The sequence below is a fragment of the Zonotrichia albicollis genome, chromosome 6 (assembly GCF_047830755.1).
Source record: "Zonotrichia albicollis isolate bZonAlb1 chromosome 6, bZonAlb1.hap1, whole genome shotgun sequence".
NCBI lineage: Eukaryota > Metazoa > Chordata > Aves > Passeriformes > Passerellidae > Zonotrichia > Zonotrichia albicollis.
This window is the reverse complement of record NC_133824.1, coordinates 56,125,015-56,150,615: the sequence shown is the minus strand read 5'-3', so window position 1 is coordinate 56,150,615 and position 25,601 is coordinate 56,125,015. Positions and strand designations below refer to the sequence as shown.

Sequence of the window (25,601 nt, the reverse complement as noted above, 5' to 3'; positions counted from 1 at the left end):
AGATGATTGCTTTTCACTTCAAGTTATTGAATTATTAATATTTGATTTGTTTCTATGTCACAGTTTTTATAGAATCACAGCCTATTCAAAGATATCTCACTAGTCATGATTAGATTTTGCCTGTTCCCAGATTTTTCTTTTTCAAAATCTGCTTCTGACAGCCTCACAGTTCCACCTTTCAGTTTGTTGCACAATGAGCTGGTTCCTTGTCTACCTTAAATGAGGAGAAAGGGATCTTATCAAACTCCATATAGGACTCTTATTGTTTTCTTATTTTGCAGATTTGGGATTTTATTTTAGTTTGCATTTATTGAGGTTATATATTACTTAACTAATTCAAGGATGGGAGTTTTTTTGCACTGCACATTTGTTACTATGTATTTATTCCATGTATTTATTTTTGGATATGAAGTGGATTGTTACTGTGGTGTGGAGGAGATCATAATTGGTGAATTTCTTAAGGAAGAAATAAATGAAAACAGAAAAATAATTGTCACAGTTGAATTAGTGGAACCACTTGTAACCCAGAGATTGTGCAGTAATTTGTGAGTTTGTTAAAGTCACTTAAGCCCAGTTGTCAATAGATCTGCTTCAAATAGCTTCTGAAAACTGCTATATACTTCTGTGGACATGGTCCGTCAGTGTACATAGTTTCTAGTTGTCAGCATTGTTTATGATTATTTAAGGATGAACTAGGACATTAATAATTTCATTTTCATCTCATCTACAATAAGCCTGAGTACTTAATTATTTTTGCCTGTAGCCTTGTTTTAAATAGGAAAAACCCTCCCACGTCTCCTGCCACCCAGCAGTAAGCACTGGCAGTATCACAGGGAAGAAATGCAGGGCATTGCCACCTCAGAGCTCTGCCTGCCCTGCTGCTGACCCATGTGGGATTTGCTCATTCCTCCCTCAGCATCTGCTGCTCAGAGGCACCAGCACACCCAGAGGGATGCAGGATGCTGGGGATGTGCTCTGTGTGTGTGATGGATGGAACTGCCAGCACTGCCCAAAGGGGCCCTGCCCACCCAGGCCACATTTCAGCTCCTCTGCCTGAGATTCCTCTGCCCAGGGATCTCAGAACATTCTTTTTTCTTAGAGCTGTGAAGGGACCTTCACATCTAGAGCACAGATTCTCTAAACTGTTGAAGTGATGGTTTAAAATTGATAAATGGAGGACATAACCATTTTTGACTCCTGTGTTTTTCATGGCTTTTGTATTGTTTTGATCTACAATATGAGTTAGCACACCAGGCAAAGGAAGCATGGCAGGTATGGTACTCTCATTCTATCAAGCAATTTAGAGGTAGATGTCAGAAGGCGATAGCTCCTGTGAATAAAATCTATACAACTTGAACCAGAAGGCAGTTCATTTTTTTTCTTTGAAGATGTATAGAGTTTACTAGTATGCTACAAATCAAGATAATGATGCTAACTTTGAGAAATCTGACATACAGGCTGGTTTGAGAATGAGCAGGGCTTGGTGTATGAGAATTTGTCACATTTTAGTTGTGTTGGAGGGTTTAAAAACTTCAGCAGATACATCTTGTGTCATGTGCATATTTCAGTGGCTAAGTGCACATCAGATCTGTGAGAACAGCTTCAGCCTTCTGAAGGGGCATGTCCTGGCCACACTGAATGCTCAGAGCAGAGAGGTGATGAGCTGCCTGTGAAGCAGGGCTCCTTTTGCTTCACTGATCACCCCTAGCAGGCATGGTGCTTTCAGGAGCAGGAGGCAGTTCAGGAAAGGCTTTCCTCATCGTCTCCCAAAGGACACCTGAGTTGTGGGGGTTCCACTTGTGGGTTTCTCTGGGTCTGGACTGAAGACACTTGAGACAGTAATTCATGTTCAGACTCAGGTGTTTATTATTTCTGATCAGTGAAACAGTCTCACTGCTGTGAGTTCTGCAGCTTTTCATTAGAAGGCACAAAATGGCCAACAATCTCTTGGTACAAGGGCTTTTAAGGTTGAACTATCCAATTAAGCACTGACACCTGGATTATTTTCCCTTCTAACCCAATAACTGATCCCAAAGAGCTGCAATGGGGACGTTTCTGCCCAATTACAAAATGCCACCCAAACCCATGGAGAAGGAGGAAGAAGCAGCATGAAGAAGAAACCCGGGCTGACACCCTGTGCCTTCCATCCTGCTGCCATCCACAACATCCTAAAACCCCCAAAACCTCAATTTCTCACCCAGTGACACACCCACACTGCTCTCTACAATCTATTTCCCACTTTTGTGGGTTCCAGTCTATCCTGAAGTCTGGTAAACTTTCTCCATGAATGGGGGTCAGAGTCAGTGCTGCCCTGGGGGTCAGGGCACCCAGAGCAGACACAGAAATATTCCCTGTGTGCCCTGGGTTTGCACACTAAGTATTCTAACCCCATGTCTGTTTGTCCTCCTGTTATCTTTAACATTAGAAATAAGCACTTTGTTTTATTCAGTATATGGTCCCACTCCCTCAGTTATGACACAGACCTAAGACAACAAAGCGGTGCAGCAATGATTCAAATCAAAGCCTAAATGTTCTTGGCAAAGCCTTGGCTGGTGGATGCTCGTAGTGAAGTGAGGCGTATCAGAAGTAAAGTGATGTGTTTTGGCCATGTATTAAATTTGCCACAGTACATTTGAAAATGTCCTTCAAACTGACAACACAGCAACATCTCATACATTATTTGTGAGCTGAAAGGACTCATCTCCAGCTAAAAACAGTATGGCCCAAATTGGCTTCAATGCCATGTAAAGGGTAAAATGAGGCAGTAATTAGAGATGTTGTTGAAAAGCAGGTGTGTTTACTTCTGAGTATGAATCATATGTTACTCATAGTTTCTGACTGCCTGGTTGAAATTATGATATTAAGTTAATTAAAAATTCAGAGATATTTGAGAAGGGCAGGATTTATACCAGAAATTTACTGAGGTGAAATTAAAATACACATTTAAGGCTTATGTACAGATACATAATTCAGCATGCTGCTAAGAAGAATTACCTCTTGCCATTCACTTTGGTTGACGTGAGAAATCATCATAACAGTTTAGGGCTACCTTTCCTTTTGAAGGTGAACTGCAAATTGATATTCACAGATACTGTCAAGTAATTCCTTTCTCCACCCATTCTTTATAATGCTATTTCTTCAAGTATGTGCTTGATGCTTCTAACTGAATTTTTGTAATATTTAGGATCTGATTTTATCTTCTAATCACTTCTTTTTTGTTCATTTTGTGTTCTTCTGCCAGGGCTGAAATCTGTGAGCTCTGTGATCATTACCATTTGATCGTATTTAACAGAGTTGTGATACTTGTGTGGGAAACCTTTGCTGTTGGAATTTTTAGTGACATTGCTGTGTGATTGCAGCATGGTGGCTGAGCTGCAGATAGGCATCTGTAACTGTGTGTAACACTGTGGGCTTGAACCCAGGTGCATCCTTGGCAGGGATCCCTGTTAAAAGCCCCTGAGAGACATTTTAATGTGCAGAGAGGAGTGCAAATGTACTCTGTGAGAACTGCTGGCAGCATGAACTCAAGTGCCCCAGTTTTGCATCCATCTCATCTTTTTGCAACCTTTACAACAGAAAAACTCTGGATAATTGATTGAGCAGTTTTTTTCTGTCTGTGGATGGGTGGCAGGTCAGTGGAGTTTTAATGCTGGTTTTGTGGACAGGCTCACAGTTGTTCTGTATTTGTGGAATGGTAGTCACCACTGGTGAGGATGGGAGAGACAGGACAACCTGTGGTGTCAAAGGCAGGAGTAAACAGATGATTGAATGCCTGGAAATTGCAGGCATTCCTTGCACTTGCCTGCATGTGCTGGAGTCCTGTGTGTGGGTCTGAGAGATGCATCTGAACATTCTGGGATCTGACCAGTGCTGGGACTTGTTTACAGTGTCTGTCTGTACAAATTATCATTTTGGGTGATGAGCTGGAAACTGCAGAAGGATTTGAAGCAGCGGGCTCCCAAGTAGGGGCATGGAAAGGAAAGTGCAGTATTTTTCCAGGAGTTGCAGGAGGGCTTTTGGCAATGGGACAGCATTGACTCCAAAACAGATTAAACACAAGTGCACCATAGCTTTTCTCCCCTGTCTTGTGACAGCTGCTGTCTAAAGTGGTACATAATAAATGGGAGTATGTTTCTGGGACAGTGGAAGGGCTTTGTGTGTGCTGGAGCTCATGGAGGTGGATGTTATCTGTGATAGCAGTACATGTGTGTTTAGGCTTTGCAAAGCACTGAAAAATATGTTCTCACATCACACAGAATGATAGACAGATGTCAAAGAATTACCTGCTGATTGTGAACAGAAGCAAGGGTAAAATATGGCAGCAGAGTCTCAGGATGTGATAATTACTAGGGTTATTTTTTCACGTTGTTTTGAGCTGGGCCTGCAAAGAATTGTCTAATATTGGGGTGAGAGATAATATTTCAGTATGTACCATGGCTGAGAAATGTGCTTTGAATTCTATTAATTATATTGCAAGCAAGTAACTAAATCAAGACTTGCTGTGTTGTGATAGTTATATTTGGATTCTTCAGCACCTCACTGATTTCACAGGTGTGTTATGAAGTGTTGCTGTGCTTACATCTTCAGTATGTGATGTCACATCATGGGAACGAGGAGGTCTTTATCTGATTTTTTCCATCATATTTGGCAGTATGTGCAGTTGTTGTCTAAGAAGCTGCAGAATGTCTTGATGTTCTCGTCTCTTAAATCACTTCTTCTGGAATATATTGTATTCTGCAGTCCTTTGGGTAAAACCCCCTGTAGTCTATTCCTGTGGACACGACAGTTAGAAAAATGTGAGAATTGTATTTACATGTGCAGTTTCTTTGATTCTTAAACTGGATTAATGTTTAGGTGTGTATCTATTAAAGTCAAGGAGCCTGGTTTAAAAAAGAGCAAACAAAAACCAAAGCAAAGCAGAGAAAGAGATTTTTCCATGAGTACAGTAAGCTAAATGTCAAAACTCCCTGCCTTTCTCTATCTATGATCTTTTGTGCAATAAGAAATGAGGTTTATTTTGGGAAACAAAGCAGCTGTGCAGCTGTGGGCACAAGGCTTTGCATGCGATTCTTCCTAAAGCCCCTAATTTCAAGGTGAACCAGGATAGAGTGAGACAAGAGGGGTGAAAAGCAAGTGATGCTCAGCTTATTCCAGAGAACAGTGGCTGTGGTTGGTGTGCCACTCCTGACAGACCTGGGCATGGCAGATGTTCCAGGTGGCTGAGGTTGTCCTGCTCCATTTGCTGCCAAGCTGTTTGCTGCATTTGCCCCAGCGGTGCTTACTGCAAAATGGCAAGGGTGACATCTTAATGTGATGCAAAAAACAAAGCTGTCATTTGTAAAGAAACCAGGGAATAGATCAAAGACTATTTACTAGAAAAATCTGAGTAAGGCCGTCTCTGAGGATCAAGGGGACATCTGTCTGCAAATCAACAAGTAACTGTCAGTGGAAGAAAAAGTTGTTTTATCTCAGTGTCAGTCTCCCAGCCCAAGAGCACTGTTCATCACCCAGCTGACCCTCACACGAGGAGACAACCCAGCAGTGTTTACTCTGCCTTATACATGTATATGCTGTAGTTTGGTTTTACAAGCCAGGAAAAAACACTAAGCTGGGTTTGGGGTGGTGGTTTGTGCTGGTGGTGCTTTGTTGGGTTTTTTATGGAATATTTTACCTTCCTGTGTAGTTTATTGTTATATATGCAGGTCTTTGGGTGAGAGCTTTTCCTATGTTGATCAGAATTAATCACCACAAAAGCATTGGGCAGACATCTGGAGAAAGAGATCATGTCCCCACTCATGTAATCCTTGGGAGGTGAATAAAATGGGATAAATCACTTTCTTAGGTGACTTATGTAGATTGTAGCTTATGTACAATGAGGATAACTAATCCAATTATTTTGCTTTAAGGAATCAGAGTGAAAATGTGAGTTAAACCTGTGCTGTATGGAGTGATATCTACTCTGTACTGGCATCTCCGCTGTAACATCTACAATTCTGTTGAATTTCAGTCAGAGTATCTGTTTTTGCAGAGTAGCACCCATGGTTTTCAACAGTCTGCTCCAGGAAGAGCTCATGAATTGTACAATACTACAGTGCAGCAAAGAGGCCACAGCTAAAGGAGGGGACTCTTGGCAGAACCTGCTCAATTACATGCAGTGTGTGGAGTCAAGAAAACAAGTTTATCCTTAGCATTGTATTCATATCTGTGCAGAGACGACATGAAATAGGAAGGTTTGCTGATATGGAACCTTAGAAACTTTCTTTTTTCCCTCCCAGGCTTTTTTTGTATCAAGTGAAACATTTTTCTAGTCTATCCTTCCTTTGCTAGTGATGTGTCAGTTTTCTGCAGAAAGTATTTAACGTACCCAAAACCTTCCCTTCACAGTGGACTTTTTCTGGATAATCCAACATACCATACCTGGTAACATATTAAAAATAAGTGAGTAAAATCAGTGGAGTAATACCTGCTGTGTTTGAAAGAGGCTTGCTAATCAGTCAGTGTGGCATTAAAGCCCATTCCAGGTTCAGTGCTCACTAACTCACTCTGCAGATTCCTGTTGCTTTTGTTAGGCTTTTTTTCATGCCCTCATTCCCCAGGGAAAGAATATACAAGATGTTAAAATAATACTGTGCTTAAGGTAGGGTAGGTATGAAGCATAACAGGAAACTGTTATGGTTCTGGTTGAATATTTCCTTTGCTAGTTCCATTATAATTGAAGCAACTTTAAAATAACAGTCATGCTCAACCTCCAGCAACTGTATGTCAGAGTTATTTTCAAACTTTTTATAATGCTATGATAAAAATCGCTTCAGTCCTTCACATTTGTAGAAATTGACTTCTTCCTAAATACATCAATCATTTTCTTGCTTTTAAAAAGGAACTTCTGATTTAGCAATTCAGGCAGTTCAATAGCTGGAGTTTCCTACTGCTTAAAATGTGCAACATCTGAATTATTTCTTTCAGCGTGTAGTATCTACTAAGTACATCAGTCATTTCAGAGACAAACAGAATGGTAAAGTTTATGTGTGAAAGAGTGAAATTACCTTTCTTAGCTGATTTTTTTCTGAAGAGACATTCTCTGTTTGTTGGCAATCTCATCTTTGGAATGGTACTCATTTATCTTTTGAATGAGACGTGGAATGAAAGCCCTAAACACTGCTGGTCATCAAAGATCCAATTGAGCCTGTATCCTATTTCAGCCTGTGTAATTGAATTCTGCCTTCTTTGGCAATGTCAGAGAAGTCACTCAGTTGAAATAGCTGTCTGGCTAACGTGGAGTGGCACCCATGGCTAAATGTCATAGATGGCCATGTTTCTGTGAGAGGTTATGGATCCTTACAGCTTTTGATGGTGATTATGTGGTTTTAAGTGTGCATGACTCTTAGGTGGAGTCTGGGTGTGTGAGGGTGAGCTCCTCCACTGTTCTCATTGCCCTGTCTTGGAAGCAGAGCTGTCTCTGAACTGGGCAGCACAGCTCAGCCAGGTTTTTACAGGTTCTTGCAGCCCTACCACATCCTCTGGTTGTACAGCTGGTGGGCAGAGGTGCTTTTGGAGCTGGGAAAAGCAAGGAGGCACTCACATTCTCACCAGGATGCCATGCATCACTCCCGCATGTGTTGCAGCCACCCAGCTTCTGTATAACAGCCTGCCTGCTTCCTAGAAGGAGACCTTAGTGGTTTCTGGGGTGTTGGTTGGTTTGCTTGTTTTCTCACTACCATAGATTGGCTAAAGAATGTCTGTGAGCTGTGTCAGCCCCTGCAGAAAGTGAGGCCAGCAGCTGTGTTGGCTTTGAGGGGTGAGGTTTTGGTGGTTGTCAAGGCTGCAGGGTGGCTTTGGTGAGAAGCTGCCAGAAGCTTCTCCCATGTCCAGCAGAGCCAAGACCAGACAGCTCCAGGATGGAGCTACTGCTGGCCAAGGCCAGGCCAACCAGTGATGGGAGTAATGCCTCTGATAGCAGATTTAACAAAGAGGAAATGTATTGTGCAGAAGTAATTGCAGCCAGAGAAGAGCAGGCTGAGAACATGAGGGGAACAGCCCTGCAGACACCCAGGGCAGGGGGAAGGAGGGGCAGGAGCTGCTGCAGGTGCTGGAACTGAGATTCCCCTGCAGCCCCTGGTGAGGCAGCTGTGACCCTGCGGTCCATGCAGGGCACAGGGATGCACAGACCCACCTGCAGCCATGCAGGGCACAGGGATGCACAGACACACCTGCAGCCATGCAGGGCACAGGGATGCACAGACACACCTGCAGCCATGCAGGGCACAGGGATGCACAGACACACCTGCAGCCATGCAGGGAGGGCACAGGGATGCACAGACCCACCTGCAGCCCATGGAGAGGGGAGCCCATGCTGCTCTTCCTGGCAGGATTTGTGACCCTGTGAGGGACCCATGCTGGAGCAGGGTGTACTGGAAGGACTCACACCGTGGAAGAGTGACAAACACTGGAGAAGTTCATGCAGAACTGTCTCCCATGGGAGGTACCTCACACTGCAACAGGGCAGGATGCTTCTCCCAGCAGCAGAGCAAACCTGTGATTGTGTGAGCATAGCTCCCATTCCCCATCTCCCTGTGTGCTGAGGGGGAGCAGGTAGAGCCTGGGAAGAAAGGAGGGAAGGTGTTTTTAAGGTTTACTTCTCACTATCCTGCTCTGAATTTTTTATTGATAAATTCAATTAATATCTCTAGTTCTAGCCTGTTTTGCCCATGACAGTATTTGGTAAGTGACCTCTCCTGTCCTTATTTCAACCCATGAATTTTTGCTGTATTTTTCCACCATTCAGCTAAGAAGGGAGGTGATGGAGAGGCTTTGGAGCATGTCTGGCATCCAGTCAGGTCACCCATTTCAGTAGTGTGAGCAGACAGGGGCCTTTTCCCTGATGCTCATTCTCCCAGGACAGCTGTCCTGTCCCCCTCTTGTGACAGCCAGAGCTCTGGAAAGCCTATCAGTCAGTCCAAAATAAATTAAAAATGGGGAAAAAAATCTCTGTATTTCAAGAGACTTTTGGTTCTTGTCTGTTACAACCCTGGCAGGTTGTGAATTCTAAAGTGAGTGGAAGTTGCTTTTTGAGATGGGACTTTAATTTTCTAGAAAAGCCTTTCTGTCCCCCACTTTTTATTGTTTTGGTTTTCACCCTTGGAATATCCAACACAGAGTTTTCAATTCTTTCCATTAACTGTGTGGAGAAAGTAACGATTTTATTCATCCCTCAGAAGTTTCCTTCCATTCTCCCATCTGAAATCTTGTTCTTTTATAGAGAAATCTGCAGCTTTGGTGGAGGTCGCAGCTGATGCTGTTTGAGGTGTGTGTGCTGATGGCAGCAGCGAGTCCCTCAGTGATGCCATGAGTCATTTCCAGCTTGGGCAGTCAGATATGGTGTGATAGTGCCTGGCTGATCCTAAGGCCCCCTTTTGAGATGGCTTGAGCAAGAGGTTTCTTTTGGAAGAGATATTTGATTTTTTTTTTTATTTCCAATCTCTTCTCCCCTTATCTTTTCTCAGCAGAGATATATATTATATACACCTAATGTTATATTTATTAGGTGTATATATTACTGAATAAGATGAAAGCAGGTTGGATGTGTAGATGGATGTTGGTGGGTCACTGAGGATGCAGAATCTGATCAATACTGAGCAGAATTTCTCTGTATTTAATGTCTGTCTCACTGAATTGACTGTGGGAGATTTTTTCAGATCCTCTCCATGATATGTATAATTTGCAAATGGGAAAAGAATTAAATACAGCATTACAGAAGGAAGTAGTCCACTACTCCCTTGTCCAGCCACTATAAAAAGACACATTTTTTATTAGTTATTAGTTGTAGGGTTGTCCTAGTTGTGCTAAAAGTTTCCTCACTGTGTGTTAAATAAATTAACTGCTGTGTTAAATCCATTATCACATCTTCTTGCTGCAATCCACAGAATTAAATCGGTCACTTAGTCCATTTGCTGTATGGCTGCAACAAGGAACTGATTCACTGTAAAAAGAAATTGAAATAGCTCCTTTGGAGGAAATTCTTCCAGGGAGAAGGAACATCCAAAGCGAGAAATGTGATATAGTTGACATCGCTACTCTGTTAACTTGGGGAAAAATGGAAGGCATGTCTCCTCATTGCATTTAATGTGATTTTTCATGAATGCTAAATTCAGTCTAGTTAAAGAAACTTATATACAATATATTCACATTTCTAGATTTCATGTTCCACTCCTCTTTACACTTCTGTATATTAAGTGCCAGACTTAAAGGGCATAGACATTTTTTCTAAGCCAAATTGAGAAGTAAAATGAGGGAAGAATTTTGTCAGTCAAAGCTAAAAATAACTGCCTGTATGTGCAACAACCAATTTCTGGTTTCCACTGAATGAAAAATGGCTTTTTTAGAGTCATGAAGAAAAGGGTCCAACCAAACCAGGGAATAACTCTAAATGTTTTCCCTTTCACTATTAGAATGTGTTATCTTTGAATACAGGTTTTAAGAATGATACCTAATGTGAAGGACTGACTGTCCAACCAAACCAGGGAGTAACTCCCTAAATGTTTTTCCTTTCACTATTAGAATGTGTTACTTTTGAATATAGTTTTTAAGAATGATAGCTAATGTGAAGGACTGACCTATCAGAAGCAGAAGGTAAATATAAAAATATTTTATCAGCCTGTAAAGACCTATAGGATTTCTGGTTTCATAAGCTTTTCGTTGATACTGTTAGTTGTACTGAAACAGGCTGAAAACCTTGACCTATTAAATTTGGGGAAAGGGATTTTGTGAGAACCTGATTTATCTGACAGAGTGATAAAAGGCTTTGTCAGTCTTTACCACAGAAAGTTATCTCCCACTATGAGTAGTCAGGTACGTTTCAGTTGTCTGATAATGATGTAAAATACAGCTCAATGTAATGCTAGCCAGGGAAAATTAATCCAAAAAGTGCAATTAATAAAAAGAACATTAAGTGGCAATATGTATTCAGAAAACATTTTGAAATTAACATTTGATTCAGAATATATGAGTCACTTATCTGACATTGTAAGCATCAAGGTTTATAAAGCTTTATAAATATTGGGCTATATTATAAGGTTGTAGTTTGTCTATTTAAAAAAAAAAAAAAGTAAACACATAGGAGTTATAGCTGGCTCCTTCCCAGAGCAGTAGATGATTCTAAATTTCTGGGCTCAGGATGAAGCTGTTGTTCAATCCTCAAGTTCCAGATTGTTCTAGTGAATGAATAAACCCTGATGAGACATAGAAGGATAGGAATATCTTGTTTTTGTCACTCTGAAGATTTTGGCTGGATGAATTTTAATCTTCTGAGGAAAAAACCTTTGTAGTAGTGTACAGTGTTATAGAATGTTTGAGGTGGACAGAGCAAAGGGATTATAATGTTGGCAGTCTTACATACCAGATAATGCACATGCAGAAATGTGAGGCATGTAAGCACAGAAACAAAACTTTGGGATGGAGGGTGTCATTCCAGCCTTTCTCTGTGTGTGTATTTTACTGGCATGTGATGGGAATGTTTGTACTTTTGGGAATGCTGCCACAAGTGAGGCAGCAGAACTTGCTTAGCACAGAGCATCTTCTCTCTAGGCTGTGTAGGAAAGTATACAGTCTTTAAATGTACGTGCTGTTAGTTTGTTTTTCCAGCATAGAAGCAGGGGAAAAACCAAAAAACCCTTGACAATCCTGAAGGTTGATTGAGTTGCTGTAGAATGTATTTTATAAAGTGCATTGCATCTGATATGATGATACACTTTGTTTATAATCCAGTGTAGGGAGAATAAGCAAGAAAAAATACATTGAAAATTATGTCATTCAAACAAACTCTAATGGATTCCAGTTTTGAGCAGGTCAACAATAACAATCTATCTTAATTGTCATGTTATTAATTTACCACAGGATCTTTTTTCGTGGTGCTGTATAAAATAGCACTAATATGATGGGCAATAGTAATTTGTGGCCATGGAGATTGTTTCCTAGTTGGAAACAACTGTTAAAGTACTTGTCATATAGAAAGAGGGGATATTGTAGTTGTTTACTGACCTTAATAATCAGCTATTTTAGGAAATCTGCTGCAGCTGTTCCCCAAGACACCAGGCACAGGCATTGTAAGGCAAGGGATGAACCTGGCAAGACCTGGTATAAACTCATCACAAATCTTGGGTTCTCTTGGGTTTTGTGTGGCTGAAATGGCTCCTGAGGTATCAAAGGGATTTTTGTTCTCAGCCCTGCTACCAAAGAAGAAGTCAGGATTGCTCAGTTCTGCTTTTCAAGGTTGTTTGTTTTCTCTTATCTATCCCATTCCTTCTCTGACCTGCTGAGGTCTGTCCAGCAGGTTGGGCTGTGGCACAGTCCCTGCCCTTGGGGTGGTGTTGGCTTTTTATACTAAGAACTACCTGTGCTTTATTTACAATAATTTTCCAATACCCATCACCTGTGTCAGACAGTCTGTCTGTGCTCTAAACCAATCCAGAAGTGTCACCATCACAGCAGAAGATGGAGGACAAGAAGGAGAAGGAGGACAGGACATGCCCAGATTGCTCCATCTTGCCTCTTGAACCCCCATTCTAAATCCCCAAAATTCTACTTTTTCACCCTGTGACAAATTCACTGTCATTCTACTCAAACCCCTGTGGCCTGTAACTCCTCACACAAGGTTGGTAATTGTTTCCATGGGCTAAAACCAAAGGCACAGGTGTTTGTGACTCTGTGCCAAGGTCTCTGAGCCCCTGCCAGGGTCTGGAATCACCCAGGGCAGCCAGAGCAATGTCCTGGGTCCCCACAGGGTTCCTTTCTGTGGGTAAAGATCCAGAGATTTTGGCAAAGTCATCTCCAAGGACACAGCTGTGTTAAAACAGCCAGACAGAAGATTTTATTCCTTTGGGTTATTAAAAGCCAAGTAAAACCTCCTTAAAGGATGAGTTTATGCTCTAAAGATGAAATGATTGCTCTGTTATTAAGGGCTGACTTGGCTGTATATGGTTCCTCCTACTTATAGAAAGAAAATCACATGCACCTCTTTAGCTGCACCTATATATTTTCTGGGTATGTAATATGTGTACACCACAGCTTAAATGTGCCTCAAGTGATGTCTTTTAAGAATACCCAAGGAAGGAGTGCCAAAATTGCTTGTAAATGTTGGCGGATAATCACAGTATTCATGAATTCTCATTTAATTTTCTTCTACTTCCCTCTCAAAAATACCCAGTGTTGTTGTGAGCATTCTGTTACTTCCAGAAATTAATTTGAAAGTGAGATAATCTAATCTAAATTCAGTGTAACTGTAAATACTGCTAAAATATGCTTTCAGGACTAATATAGCATTATATGTGTACTGTGGGGTGTAGGTCATTGCTTGTTTTCAGAAAACAAGGATGTCTGTGTCTAAATTGTACATTACTGATTCTAAGCCACGATTTGTGATTTTTGTGTTCACTTGTTCTATGGAGATAAGCAAGAAAAAGCAACAAAAAACCAGCCATAAATAGTTACACATTTTCAATGTATTTTTTTATAATAATGGATATCTGTGCTGGAACAACGTATTGTAGATCTGTAGAATTATGCAGGTGACTCTGAGTAGCACCCATGGGGAAGGATTCTTATACAGCAGTGAAGAAGTGGAAGAAAAATCAAATTTTCATTATTCTAATTCTGTTTTTTCATCTGTGTAGGCACAGTCTTGTGCACGTGTGTACATTTAGAGTGGCCTAGGTGGGAGAGGATGGAAGGGCTGCAGCATCAAGTAAAAATGAGCGAGGAAAAGAGAACTCCTCGTATTTTGCGTCTGGTCACTCTTGGTGCAGGGGGCAGCACCACTGGGTGCAGTGTTTGTGTCATGGTTTTTACCAGACCTGTGCCGTTTCCCCACAATTTTATTTCTCTAATTGCACCTCTGAAGGAGTAGAGTCAGCTCTGCAAGAAGACAGTGTCCTAATATGGTGCAAAACAGTTTCCAGTTCCATATTTTATCTTCTTTCCATGATTTATTATTTTACAGAGATGTGGATAATTAGAGTATAAAATCCCTTTCGATGATTGCATAAATTCCTTTTCTTTGGAGCTGAGGAGGGGGTCTCGTGCTTAAGGAATAGTAACCAAATGGTGAAAATAATTGAGATGCTCTTGAATTTTTAATTTTTTTCCTTTTGCCTCTGGTTAAATGGATGTGGGTCATGGGTAGATAATGTAGCATAGCTAGTTCTATTCTTGTGATGCTTCATAGATCAAGCTCTTTATTTCATTGTTAATTTTCTCTGACAGCATCACAGCATTTAGATGTGAGGTTTTTTAAATTTATGTACTGCAAATTTGGCTTCATGTTGTAAACACATTGCAGCTGTAACAATTATCAGGTGAATAATACCATGGAAATAATTTGAGATTTTTCAAAAACAAACAACACCTATGTTGGACTTCTTACTGTAATTTAAAGTTCAATATAAACCTCAACTTATTAATATTTAAAATGAGAGTATTTTCTCTAAAAATCAAGGAGTAGATGTGATTATTTGTTTTAGCAGAGAGCTTTAAAAACAAAAAAAAAATCCACTGGTATGAAACTGTCCTAATGCCTCTGGCTATGAATATATTATGGATCTATATCTTCATAGAAAACATTTCCACTCTGTCATCTTCATTTAATTCAGTCCTTTTCTGCTTTATTCATTTCACCTGGGTTAAATTTAGTTTACACTGTCATGCAATTTATTTTATTGAATGTGATTCTCACAGCTCCCTCTGAGAGATACACGTAGCTCCAGCCTGCAGCTGCCCTCCCTGTTTGGTGTCTTCATTGCTGAAAGCTGCTTGCAGCAGGAGTAGAGCAATAATGAAGGATTTCATGTCATGGAAAAGATGTCAGAAGCAAAGGCAGCTTGTGTGTGTACATCTTTGTGTGACCTATTACACTCTCACATTACGCTGCCCATGTTGCTTTTTGCACAGAAACCAGGAGAGCACTTTGTGCTGGAGATAGTTCTGCAGGCAATGTTCAAGATTTGACAATTAAAAGGCATAAATTTCCTCTGATTAGCCTTTTCTTTGACTTCAAGCTATTTTGGCAGATTTTCTTCCTCCACGTAATTTGCTCTTGACGTCTATTATTACTTAGTCATGCTTTCAAATACTATATATTGTTTGTAATATTAAAATACAATGTATAATTGACTTCCAAGGCTTCTGAAAAGAATATAATTTTTCACAGAAATAGATGTATTCTTTTGACTGCGTATTTTTATGAGAGAAAAACATACTTTGTTTCACATCTCTCTTTTCAAGGAGTGCAGGCAGGTGCTTGCATTCATTTTCCTTATTCTTCAGTGTTTTGGAGACCTTTGTTTTGCTGTTTGGAGTAGATGTGAGGTTTCTGACAGCAGTGTACCCCTGGAAATGGTGAGGAGTGGATATAATGTGCACAAGTGGCAGGTGGACATCCTGCACATGGTTCTTGTCACCTGAGCCGTCTTTCATGGCACGTTTTGTGCACTGAGGACAGAAACCAGCCGTCCTTGCCCATGCATTGCTCAGTGCAATTCTTGAATAAATCTCTGCTCAAAAGGGGAAGAATTTTAAATAACCAGGCTGCAGAGAGAGGCTGGAGCAAACTTTTGGGTTTCAAATATGAAGATTTTTTTACTTCTCTCCATAAGGAAACTCTTGTGACCTCTTCTTTCCACCATATTGGTAGAGAAGAGTCTTTTCTGGTTGTTCAGTTCCTCTGATAGAACAGGTGGATGAGTAACAATGAGGGGGCAGCAAATTTCAGGCATGTTTAATGTCACCCCTTCTGTTCATTGAGGCCTGTTACAGTCTGTTCTGGGGTTTATGTGAGAGTGAGAAATAACAGAGATCTAAACAAAAGAGCCTCCACCTACAGAATACCCACGTGAGAATGCTCAAGTATTTTCTTGACATCAAAACTGTGGCACATACTTCTCCAAAAACACTTACTGCTGTCCAGCCCCTCTTATTGTGTGAGAGACAGATGTTACTGTCTGTCCTTAACTTATAACAGGATGCTGTGAGGAATAAACTGTATGGAATGTGTCAGTGGTTTCACTGCTGGGAGTCTGAATAAGAACAGTAAGTTTGGAACTGTTCTCACTGTCCTAATTCTTTGAAACAAGATCATGCACCTCCATGAGTATGATGGCAGTTACTCTTCTGAAATACTGGTTTTTTTCTTGTTTTTCTTTCAATCCACAAAAACAGGCAAACAAACAAAAATGAGTTGTTCAAAACCCTTTGAAACAAGCATAAAGTACAATTGCTCTTTTTTACCTCTTCCTACTTTCCTCTGTGAATATAGATGAAAAACAGTCCCAAAATTGAAATGAAACTATGCAATTTGCTTGTCAACAGAGGTCTCTTTAGCTCTATCCCTGTTTCTTTGTACTGCAAACTTTGTGGTGGATTTTATGGACATACCTGGAAATTGTGCATCTCATAAGTCCAATGGCAGTCAGCTGCCCTGTGAGAGTGGTGTTTGAGCAGCTGGAAATTGTGAATTTCTCAGCTGTTGTTTGAAATTGTTGGCTTTATTGAAAGGAAGCTGTTGGTAGAGCTAGAGCCAGGCCATGGCTTTTCCTGGAGCTGATAAGGAAAGAACAAGATAAGGAAAAAACAACACGGTCTTCATTGTGGCTCCCTTTTCTGTGGGCTCTTGTCTTGGTGCAGAAAGATGGATTTGCCCAGAGAGCAGAGAAAACAGATGCTTTCTCCAGGTTTAGGAGAAAAGATTGAATGGGTTGGGGTGTGACTGATAAAAGGAGGCTCCTAATCAGCTTTAAAGCACTCTGATTGACAGCTTTCAGCTGTAGTGTAGCCTGCTTGGGACTGCATGAAGAACCTTGTGATGATAGCTCTTACTGCCCTTTTTGCTTGATTTTATTTGTGCTTTATTCTGGCTAAGCCAGGGCATTAGAGGTTTCTTTCATTCTCTTTCCTGCCTCCTCTGCCCTTGACTGTTGTTGTTAATCTCTGTAGCTAAACAGTGGTTTTCTTTGGCATTTGTCTTATCTTACAGGATCAGTATGGAAAGGGAAAAAAGGGAGCGAGACCTTAAATATTTTCAACTTTAACAGACAGCTGAACTAGAGTCTTAGAGCGTGTCAAATCCACATAATGCTCAGGGAATGCTACATGCAACTCAACAAGAACTAATTAGATGTGATCCTCCGTGTGGGTTTGTGTGTCTGTTCTTAAAATGCAGCAGGTAGTCTGATTGGGAAGGGTGGGAAGAGGCTGCTTTGTGAAGACAGCTTCTTACACTCTGTGACTAAAATAAATAATGGCACTTTGGGGCTTGAGGTGCACATTATTTTGGTTCACTCATAGATCTCCTGCTGCTCAAGCACACTGGGAAACAAATGCATTTCTTTTATGAGAAAATGAAGCCCAGAGTTAGTTTTCTCAAAGCTTGTTTTGATCCTCTGCTGAAGATTATTGTGTGTTTCCCTGACTGCCCTTTGTTCTCTCCTGTTTTTTCCTTATCTGGTCTGAGACAGTGTAACAGAGAAGAAAAATGGCCATATCAATTTGATCTGTAGGTCCTGGGTTTCAGGAAGTACTTCCTTGTTGATAACCTTTGCAGATGAATTCCATTCCTTCAAAGAAAAGAAGGCTGTATTTTGCCATGTCACATTACTCTATCATTGTTAAATACATTTTTTTTGAGGAAGGAGAATGATCTCAGATTTATGGAAAGCCAAAACTTGCATTTCTTTTTTATAAAAAAAAGCCTTACATGTTTTTAAATGTATGCTATAAGATTATGCTGATTTGGTCTTTCTGGTCCAGGATATGAAACAGGAGTACTGGCTGTGCTAATCAAAAGACATATGTAATCTTCTGAATATTACATAATTTCTCCCAGTTCCTTGAGTTAAATATTTTGGCTGCTAAAATGTTATTCTTCAGTTAATACTGTTGTTCTTGTTCATGGCAGGTATGAATGGAGTTCTTTTATGGGTAGCTCTCTCACCCAGAGCACACAGGGTGATTTAACCTTTTCTATGAAACACCTTTTTTCTTTTTGGGGGGGGAGATTTTTGAGTCGAGTGAAGCCCTAAACAAAGCACCTGAGCACCAGAAGAGCTGAAGGAATGGTGAAGAATGTGCTGCCTTCCCTGAGGTGGGCAGTTCTGCATCTGTCCCTCGTTTCCATCTGCCCACAGATCTGAGGGAAGGGTAAGAGCTGCTGCTCACTGTGGGTGCTTAGCTCAGGTTCAAACCTCACCTGCTCCTGTGCTGGGGAAATACAAATACTTCCCTAGGAAACCATGGTCAACACAGGCACTGCAGCTGAATGGAGGGCTATTAAGTGTGCTAATAATAGCAGGGATTTGGCAGTACATTTTGTCACTCTTTATATGCTATCTGTGTATTTTTAGCTTGAAAATTCTACAGAATTTCAACAGAATTTTGTGCACTCTGTGCAGAATGCTCAGCCACTGACTAAGTGCAGTTGTATTTCCCTGCTCAGCCCATTTCTGTTTCAAAGTGCCATTCAGGCTCAGGGTGTGGGCAGGCTGGCAGTCTCTGGTGAGCTGCACAGAAATTCCTGAGCATGCAGCAGGGAAAGGGCAGAGCTGCTTCCTGGGCAGGTCACAAAGCTCATGTTCCACAGCTCTGACCTGGTCAGAGGCCTGGAATGTTGCACAATATTTTCACTCCTTTAATTACAAGAAATTGTGTCGGTTCTGATTTTGTGAGTATTTCAAAACTGCCTGCATTGAACAATGTGACACATTTTAGGTGTCAAAAAGGAGCAAGGTCAGAAGTGCTGCTTCTTTACAGGAGAATGCAATGCTATCATTACTGCTGTGTAAAAATCAGTGTCTCCACAAGGTTCCCTACATCCACTTGTGGGTTGCCCATGGAAACATGCATGAAAGCTGACCTTCCCACTCCTTTGCTCTTGCGAGATGTCTGGGGAAAATCAGGGCTTTTTTTACTGTCATTTAGGACCATTCGGCCATAGGCTGAAGGAAAATGTAGCTCTATTGACAAAATCAACATGGAGAGATATGATAGAAAATCAGCTATTAATTCATATGTGAGCACTGTTCTTTCACATAAAACAGTTTCTTAGAAAAATGTCTTGTGATTAAAAGGCAGTGGTTATATTCTAATTCAAAATACCACCCTGCAGTGTGTTTTGACAAGGTTTATGAGTCTGACTTCTGAAAGCACTCTCATGCACAACCTTCACAGGTGATTTATGATGATTTTTAGGAGACTAGGTAATACTGTAAAAGGACAAGGTGAAGAGAGAACTGTATCCAATTCAGAAGTGATTAAAATAAGGCTAAGCAAGAGCCTCATTTGCAATATGTTCAGTTCACTTCATGAACAGCAGGAGGCATAAATGATGGCAATATCCCGAGTTCCTGAATTCATTTTCTTGGTCCTAGTAATCTGCAGATTAGCCACCTGGTATTACTGCATATGTTGCTTTAAAAATCTCAGTCAGCTCCTGTGTCATAATTTGGAGTGGAAGCAATTACAGACTGTGACTGACACTTCTATTAAAACCCTCTGGTTTTCAGGTCCATTTCTGCCTGAGAGCCCTTTTTTCTTTCACTCATACCAAAGTCCAAAGTATGTACTTCCACCTTTTTTACCTCCATAATAAAAGAAGAAAATACATTGGTTTTTAAGGTATCACCTGCTCGTACACAAACCGCTGCCAAGTTGTAAGCAGAAGTGTTGATGGTTTGATCATAACAGTGTTTCTTCTTTTATAGGAGCAGCCCCAGTAGCTGGTTGTGCTTCAGGCTTGTCGTACACTGAATTTTCTCTCTGTCTCTTGTAAGGCCAGCCCAGCTGGAAGTGCCACCTCCCAAGGTCTGGCTGGTTTCTCTGCAGAGAGCCACTCAGTGGATGTGCTGCTCTGGGGGCTGCTCTGGGGAGCTGGGACCGCTCCTCCTTTTCCCCTGCCACGAGCAGAGCTGGGGCTCTGCTTCAGCCCAGCCAGGAACCACAGCAGGGCTGGTGCTCCCCACCATTCCCCTGGGGAGAGGCATTCTGAGCCAAGTGAGGCATCTGGGGCCTCTCTGAGATGGGAGGGAGGGGCAAGAATTTTGAATTCCTCTCCTGGCAGTGCTTAGAAGAGACAAATAACAGTAGAGAAGCAGCAAGAGGCGTTTCCTAAACCTCCTCTCAAAAACCATCCTTTTCAACCAGCCTAGGGTTGCTTGGCAGGCAGAGTGTGGCCTGAGTGCTTTCACTGGGAAACCAAGGGATGGTTTGGGCTGGAAGAGGTCTTTAAAGCCCATCTGGTCCAAACCCCTGCAATGAGCAGGGACCTTCAACTAGGTCAGGTTGCTCAGGGCCCTGTCCCATCTGATCTTGAGTGTTTCCAGGGCTGGGGCATCCACCACCTCTGGGAAACTCTTCCTGCATTTTGCCATCCTCAGCACAGAAAACTTTATCCCTTTACCTAATCTAAATTGACCCTTTTTTAGTTTACAACTGTTACTCCTTGTCCCATCACAACAGGCTTATGCTCATCTTTCTTACAGGCCCCCTGCAATTATTGAAAAGCCACAACAAGATCTCCAGGAGGCTTTTCCTCTCTAGGCTGAGCAACTTCAGCTCTCAAATGTTCCTCATAGGAGTGGTGATGAGAATGGGCATAAACTCATGCTTAACTCCACCTTTACAGCATTGCTGCACTCCAAAATCCAAGTGGCCTTCTAGCAGTTGAGAAATGTAGGTGGGAATAGGGGGGATGGATTTCTTCTTTACCTTTTTCCACACTGCCTGTGTGCTGGCCAGGTTTGTTGTTAAAGTTCACTCTCTTGTCTGATTCTTCTCACTCATTGCTACTCATGTACGAGAGCTTGTGTTTCTTTCTACCACAATATCCCCTTGCTAGCTAATATCCAAAGTGTTTCTGGAGATTCATTAGAAATGTAAATGAAATATGCTTGTGTTATTTTAATTATGAATCAGATGTTACATAGGAGTTAACAGGCAGCTTTCTAGGCAATAACAGAGCTGTGAGTTTCTTCAGTGAAAATGTCATGGAGATATCCTTCAATATTTGTGATGCAATTTTTATATTCCATTCTATCTATGTATGGTTTGTGGCATTTGGCATTTAATACCATTAAGATTGCTATTTACCAAATAAAAAATGTGGAGAACTGCCTTAAAATGGGATCAAACATATTACTGCGTTTGATCAGAATAAAATCCAATTGCTGCCTTTGATCAGAATAAAATCCAATTCTGGTTTTACCATAGTGTAGCTTTGTTGAGTTAGTTGGCAGTAATGGAGTTGAGTACATTTCCTTGGAATCTGTGACTTAATTTTTTTCTTGCTTCCATTGGTCTTGTAAGCCAAAGATTGAAGACTAACCCCCTTCTTAGAGTTACCCCACCACCCTATCTCAGGAAGAAAGGATTCAAACCCTCATCTCCAACTCCCAGTGTTTCCCCTTGACACAATTAATACTTCAGCTGTGAACCTGGCTGAACAAAGTGTCATCCTCTGCTCAGGAAATTTTTTAAGATGCTGATTTCAGGGAGCTGGCAAACTCAAGTTCTCTGAGGGAAAACTTTTTATTGGGAGCTGGCAAACTCCAATTCTCTGAGATAAACCTCTTTATTGGGATGGTTCTTCTGCAAAATTCCAGATGCTTTGTGATCTGTGAGACGCCTTGGGAAAACCAAGGTAAAAAGCTGATATAGAAGAGAATCCTGTCAAGCTGGCTGTGGTAGGCTACTGATTTATTGCCAGGAAGAGGATTAGAAAGGCTTTTACAAGTATCAAACTGTGCTTAAATTCATAGTAGGATATATAAATGTATCTCCCAGTGGGCCAGAAAGAATTTTAAACACAGTATCTAGGGCATTTGGTTCCTCCTTTCTTCAATCTGAATTCAGGAATTTCTATTGCTTCCTCTTCTTCCCCAGTCAGCTGCCTTTACCAGAGCACTAAAGCAATGAGAGATGTGGAAGGAAATTAGAATTTTCTCATTCCCTGAATTTGCTGAAGTCAGTGACAGAATATGGAACCTGAGACTTAATATCTTAAATCTGTTTTGCTGTAATTTAGCATAGTACTTCAGTCCTCTTCAGAATTATGACCTATTTTTGTATCTTCAGTTTATATTCACCTGTCTATTATTCCCCTCCCCTTTAATGCCTTGAATCCATGTTTTCTAGACCTGTTATCTCTTTTGAGTTCCGGATTTTGAGTTGATCCACGTTGCCATTAAGCTTGTTACATGCATTTTGGTGGACACAGTGCAGTGGGTGAGACCCTCAGGAGTGTGAACATCAGGAGAGGATACACAGGGGTTTTGTCTGTTCCTCCCGAGGTGGTGATGGCTGTGGTTTCACGCTGGCATCACACTCAGGCTGAGATCTGCTCCAGCTCTTGCTCTGCTGCTTGGTTCTCCTGGCAAGGCTGGTCAGGGAAGGGGAGCTGGGCCAGCAGAAATGTTCAAGGTAGAGCAACCGCCTTGAGAATCATGACTCAACTCTAGTCCATATCTACTATTTTCTTGAGAATTGGCCTGCATTATTTACCCACTTTCTGCTGAATAAATCAGAATATTTCTGTATGACACTGCTGCTTAGCAGTCCTCTTAATGAGCATTGTGAGATGATAATTTGTAACCCTGAGCCCTGAACTTTCATTAATTTCAGTAGTCAGAGGTACTGCTGATTAAATGAGCTGTTTCCAGGAGAATAAACCTCCCTGCACACAGAGAGAGAGTAATTGACAGCACACCAACATTTCCTGTGTAGCCACAGATCTTCCAGATGTAAGTCTGGTGTGATTTTGTGTCTGTTTGGAAGCTTGGATGCTGCATTGGAAACCTCTGCAAATGTTTCCCATTTTCCATGTGAAACAGCTTTTACAAACCCTTGAAAACATTAAAGTAATGCTAAAAAACAAAGGAAGCATTGTTTGACCTGAAGCATGGCTGTTTCACTTTCCAATGTTGCAAACAACTAAAAAGCCTGGTTATTTTGACCCACTCTATTTAAAAAGTTAATTGTGTAATATAAAGTTTAGAGATCTTCTGCCATTCCTAATCTCAATCTTCATTTCTCTTCTTAATTGCACAATTGAACAAGAAATTGTAATGTTTTTAAATTAGCTCTTAGGATCTATTGGGTCTTATGTGAAGGGGAAGGTAGTTCCTTGGAGGGGATGGTTTATATCCAGCTAGATCTGGCTGGTTCCCAGCAGCGTTGCAGAAGTTGCACTTGCAACAAACATTTTTGAAAAATACGTGTTAAATCATCATTATTTTTCCTTTCTTCAGTCCTGCTGTCTGAAGGAAGGCCATGGTTTGGCTTGTCTGGCAAGAAGCAAGGGTTCTTGGTACCTGATGGCCAGGATTTGATAACAAAGAATAAAAATTACAATGGAAATCAGGCAAGTTTTGTTTAGACAGGAAAGGGAAAATGGCTCAGTTTGCCATGTGGTATCTCATATCATGAAGAATAAACAGTGATGTCTCCTTTAGAATTTTATTGCATATTAACCAATACCATTAATAAAATAAGAAAGTCTCTAGCATTTTATAGCTGCATAAGGAGCTTTCAGATGATCTAGTTCCCACTTAGCATGGAGACTGTGTCACATACTCCTCTTTGTGGATGTGTCAGATCTGTCCTAAAAAGAGCTATTTCTTTAAAAATAAAAAGTTGCCATCTTGCTCCTCAGTTTAAAATGATATTTCAGACATTCCTTTCTTATGGCTAGGAGTCCTCCACTGATTTCTGTTCCAAACTTACTCCTGACATTTAATACTCACTTGTATTGGTGTTCTGCCACTTGTCATTCTTCCTCTTAAATAAAAAAAAAAAAAAAAACAAAACAAAAACACACCTTTTTTATTACTTATTCCAATGAGTTTACATAAAGGAATTACATCTCTTCTTGGCAAAATAAGTGAGGAACACTGCATTTCATAAAACAGATTGTTGGATGTCCTAGTGCCTCTCTTCACTTCTTGCCTTTTTTTTTTATTCTTGAGCAGAGCTGAAGAAGAATTGTATTGAGATAAGCATCACTGTGCCTTGTTTCATGGCATTAATAGCTTTATGTTGTTGTTACAAATGCTTCTGTTGATAAATTCTAGATAGCTTTTGCCTTTTTCAACAAAGCTGATCTTCCTTATTCTGTCCTCCTCTGATTGATTAACATGATCTTCATCCTCCCCAGTAATTTCTCACTGGTAATTTCCCTACTTTTAGTAAAACACTTATTATTGCTAGGCTCTTGAGCAGAACCACAAAGTACATTATATCATTACTTTTCATTCAGTTTCTATTAGGCAAGCCTTCTCCTTTCTTTCAGTATGAAATTCCAGTATTTCCTGCCATTGGCAGTGCTTTCCAAAGCTGTACCAGTCTAACCAATCAAAGCTGTGCCTCCTCTTTCATGTCTTTGATAAAAACACGAGATGAGCTCCAAGGCAAATGTTTAAAGAAATTACCTTCCCCAGTTCTCTTTTTTTTTTTAATCAGTAAGCTTCCATGAACTTTAAGGGTGTTGTCACTCTGTTTTTATTGGTGAGTATAGTGAGATGGCATGGTTGGAAAAGCTTGGTTCTTTCTTGGTAAAAGGGCAATTTAGTCACTTGTAGGGGGGCTGTGAAGAATGCAATGTCCTACTGTGTGGCCCCTCATTAAATTCTGTAATTGTGTGTCTGTGAATGCTCCTACATTCACGTGTACAATGTCCTAGAGGCCCCAAGTTCTGCTTCTGTATGAATCTAATTTATCTACCTTATCAGGGATAGCCAGCCCTGCACTTCATGCTAAAGCCATTGAAACTAAACTCTGAAATAAGCTTTTTTGAGCCCCAGCTAACTGGAGGGCTCCAAGAATCCTGCCCTGGAGTTGGGCTCTTGGGAGCACACCCCTGACCCAGCTGTAGCTGCTGCTTTTGCTCAGAGGCATAGGGCAGAGCATTTCTGTTTGTGCTTGTACGTGGCTTACAGAATGCCTACTAATATTTTGAATCTCAAATTTTTGATTCAGGATGACTGCCTGTGCTGGAGGTGTGGCACATCTCCCCTCCTCCCAGAGCAGGGTCAGCCCAGGGTGATAAACATGGACACAGGTTCCTAGGAGGGCAGTGGGCTGTCTCTCCTGGCCCTCAGGACCAATAATGGTTTAATCCAGGGGTGGCTGCACCTCCCTGTCTCTCACATCCTGCTCAAGGATTGAGAGTGATGTTCCTCTCCCCATCCCCATCCCCAAACAGTCTTTGCAGGATATAAATTCCAATAATACATCCATCCTTACCAGCAGATCAGTGGCACAGCCACTGTAGGACTTGAGTACCAGGATGCTTTCCTTTTTTGCTTTTTTCTCATTTTTAAAACGTTGACAAAAGCCAGTGGGCTGGGAAAAGAGGGTGTTCCTAGTTACCCTGAAGTGTGGTCCTTTCTGTGTGGATGGAATAGCTTGTGGCTGTGGGAGCTGAAGCAGCGAGACATGGAACAGTCTTCAAAGCAAGTTTTACAAGTATGTTCATTTCAGAACTGAAATTTGTTATTTATGAGAAGTACTAATACATGGAAATATGTCTTTATCAGCTCTTTGGGGCTGGTCTGAACTGTTATCATCATTTC

General features: G+C 41.1%; 1 protein-coding gene across 8 annotated transcripts in view; it reads left to right on the top strand.

The window, feature by feature from the left end:
* NELL1 (neural EGFL like 1) overlaps positions 1-25,601 on the top strand; it is a 273,376-nt gene that overhangs the window by 211,885 nt on the left and 35,890 nt on the right. The gene's annotated exons all lie outside the window — the stretch shown is intronic.